General features: G+C 41.6%; 1 protein-coding gene across 4 annotated transcripts in view; it reads right to left on the bottom strand.

The window, feature by feature from the left end:
- The window catches only part of MCOLN3 (mucolipin 3), a 42908-nt gene that overhangs the window by 37156 nt on the left and 2272 nt on the right, over positions 1-3480 (bottom strand). The gene's annotated exons all lie outside the window — the stretch shown is intronic.

A 3480-nucleotide genomic window follows, 5' to 3' on the forward strand; every position in this document is an offset into this window, starting at 1 on the left:
TATTCCTCCTTAATATAGAGTGCCGTTATTACAGACCAAACCATTGCGCTAAATAATGAAGAATATAACAACATCTAAGGTTCATTCATTTGCAATTCTACCAACGTCATATACACTATCACCTGATTACAGTGTCCCTCTGCCGTCTACACTGGATAGACTGGACGATCTGTACGGATAAGAAAGAACGAACACCTGCCTGACATCAGCTCCAGAAAGGCACAAAGGCCTGGGGCACAGCACTTTAACCTTCCTAGATGTTCCAACTCCAGGATTGCTCTTCTCCAACAGCAACATTTTAAAAACTAGTTTAAACAGAAAATTGAGAAACAAAAAATAATGCACAGACTGGATTGTGTTAAGTATGGGCTAAACCAGGACTACATATTCATATCTCATTACCTGGAATAGTTTTTATGACCCCTTTGTTCCTATGGGTCTTTAACTTGTTTGCCTGCCAATCCCAGCACTCTTCCTTCCCTGCTCCCCTTCCTCTCCCTCCCCCTCCCCACCTTTTATATTCAAGTCACTCTCAACTATATATACTGTTCTATGTTTGTCCTTTCACAGCTTCTGATGAAGTGAGCTCAAGTTCATGAAAGCTTATGCTCTATATTGATCTTATTAAAAATGTGCATATATACTTTGCTTTTCTGCATCTCTTCCAATATTCAGCAAGAGTCCCATTCTAGTGTTGGGCAATTACATGAGACTCTTGGCTTCAATTTAAAGATATTACAGTACATTTCTAACCCTTGTGATTTACGAGGGAAAAAAAGCTTGAAGCATAAAACCTTTAAGCCTGGAGGGTGAACAAGGTGGCAAATAAGTTGCTACCAATTTTGCTTGTTTTAAAATGGTGCTGGAGGTGGTGACTTACTGTGATCTCCAATAATTCTCAAGTCATACTATAGAAGAACCCGATAACATGTGTACTTGTAGTTAGAGAATTCTTCATCTACATCTTTTATATTGTAAGAAGGAATTGAATAATGATTTACTTTATTTCATGTTTTACCAGAAAAGTTTCTTACTATCATGTTTTGGAGCAACTAGGTTAAAAGCTTACAAAACTTAAATTCTCAGAAAACTTATTTTTAATACGTGGACATGATAGAGTTTTGCTTCAACTAAAATTGAGAAGTTAAAATTTGTTTCTTCTCATTTCTGTCCAACTTTTTAAATATACTTGAGGCATGTTTTTAAAATGGACAAAAGTCAGTTTTTAAAGCGACACGAGCCAGAAAGTCTTCATTTCAATCTCTGATTCCAACTACCAGGTTTCCTTAAAATCTAAGCACAATTCAAACTTCAACTTTGATGGTAGTATTGTACTCTATTAAACACAAGCATTTGAAATACTATGCAGACCGTTAATTCCCCAAGAAACAGGTAATATCTTTTATTCGTCCAATTATATACTTGTGAGCTATGTTGGACAACCTTTTGGTCACAAAATGCCCCTCCTCAGGTGACATCTACCAGTGTCTCTCCAGGTTATTGTTTATTGAATTAGTCCTATAATTGGGATCTAACATGGACAGTGTTAGGGTACTTTATAAACAAGAACTTTTCTAACATTTCTTCCAACTATATAGATCAAACTATTTCTTGCATATTCCCTGGGACAACCCAGGCTATAAACACTCCAACCTTCATTTCCCAGACAGCAGACAAACTGTAAAAAGAACTTCAAGTCCTGAAACTCATGAGTTTTTTTTTACTGGAGATCACAATAATAAGCTTTAATGTAAAACAGGAGCTAAAACATTAGTACGTATTGTAAATCAGTTTCAGTATTCCAGCTAGGTAAAATTTTAACTTAATACAGCTTACTGAAAGATCCTAACTCATCAGCCGCAAAACAGAGAGAGGCCATAATTACATATAACAAATATTTTTCACTCATTAACATTCATGCAGACTATCAGGCAAACTTGCAATATTGACCGATATACTGTATTTAAAACACTCAACACACATTTTTCTAGTCTCCTCAACACTTTCCTCCACCCCCACCATTATAAAAGTTAAAGGAAGCCAAGTTCTTTTAAGAACCACATCTGTAATATAGAGATCAGCAGCAAGAAAGTGTTGTGGAAGAGTGACTTCTATTACTCAAACATCAACATATTTTGCAGGCCAAAGCTACAAGTAGAGATAATACCAACAACCACACATACAGCTCTATCTCCAGTGATGCAAGTCAATGTTCTGTTGTCCTGAGAATAAGGGACAGACATTTGTTTTAGAATAGCCACATTTCCTAATCCATAGAAGGCCAAGGACATTTGAATACATATTTGGGATGGAGATTTCCTGGGTAATATGCTATAAAAGACTTCAGGACCATGGCTGAGCTTATACAAGGACTGCGACAATCAAATGTTTCACAGAAAACTTGCATTGATTTCAGCAAAAAAGTAATGTGCAGCTAGGAGTGTAAGATTAGTTAATCAGTCCTGCAGTCCATGTAGATTCAAGAAATTGCAAGTGTTAAACTCTAACATAGCTCTGAATATCTTTGGATGAGGGTGTTTTTAATCCAAGGGTATTTAGATTTTTTTTTAAAATCCAGTAGCCTATAGTCTAGGGCTCAGAAGAATCAGAGTATGGTACAGAACCACTAGCTACTTTGATTCCTTCAACATCTCAATTAAAAAAAAACAGAACAAAACAAACAACAGCCTATAGTTGCATCTTCCAAAACAGTTTACAGCAAGAATAGGCAGATACAATCCCTTGGTACACTGTATCTAACCCTTAGCCCCACCCAGCCCAGGTGCGGGGGAGGCAACCCAAGCCATGGTGCATGCAGCTGGTCCCATTGCCCCGGGGTTCACAGAGGGGCTGAGGCAGTGCAGCAGCTGGACTCAGCTTCCTGGTGGTGGTGGCTCCTTCCAGAAGCCACTGCCAGTGTCACCACTGCTGCCAAACTTGCCTCCCACCCCTACACCATTGCCTGGGCACCCCAGCCCATCTACCCTGCACCTGCTGTCAGAGCTGCCACACTGATTGAGTGGGCAAGCATGGTCTCCATCTGGCCAGGACCCTTGTGGGCAGGGCACACTCAGCTTGGTCAATAAAATGGGGCCATAGGCAGCAGCATCTGAAGCAGAGACTGAGAGCAAGACAGGTTGGGGCTGGAGCACTGACAGCACCAGGCCATGCAGGGAATGGATCACAGCTCTACCCTAGGTCCTGGCCCTGTGGTGTCACCACCCCAAAATCCCAGCCCAGGCCCCTGCCTGGGATCCAGCCCATCCCATGCTCATACCACTCCCCACCCAGGTGCGGCCCCATCCCATCCGCTGGGCTGAGCATGCCCTACTCAAAGGGGTCCCAGCCAGTCTCCATGAACACCCTGCCCACCCACCTACCTGCTCTGTCCAGTACCCCTGGCAGTGGATGCATGGCAGACAGGCACATGCAACATAGGATCAGTTGCTTGCCCCCTCCTCCCCCCACCTGTGCTGGGCC

Source organism: Gavialis gangeticus, unplaced genomic scaffold (genome assembly GCF_001723915.1).
Source record: "Gavialis gangeticus isolate Ggan-Ray unplaced genomic scaffold, GavGan_comp1, whole genome shotgun sequence".
NCBI classification, from domain to species: Eukaryota; Metazoa; Chordata; order Crocodylia; family Gavialidae; genus Gavialis; species Gavialis gangeticus.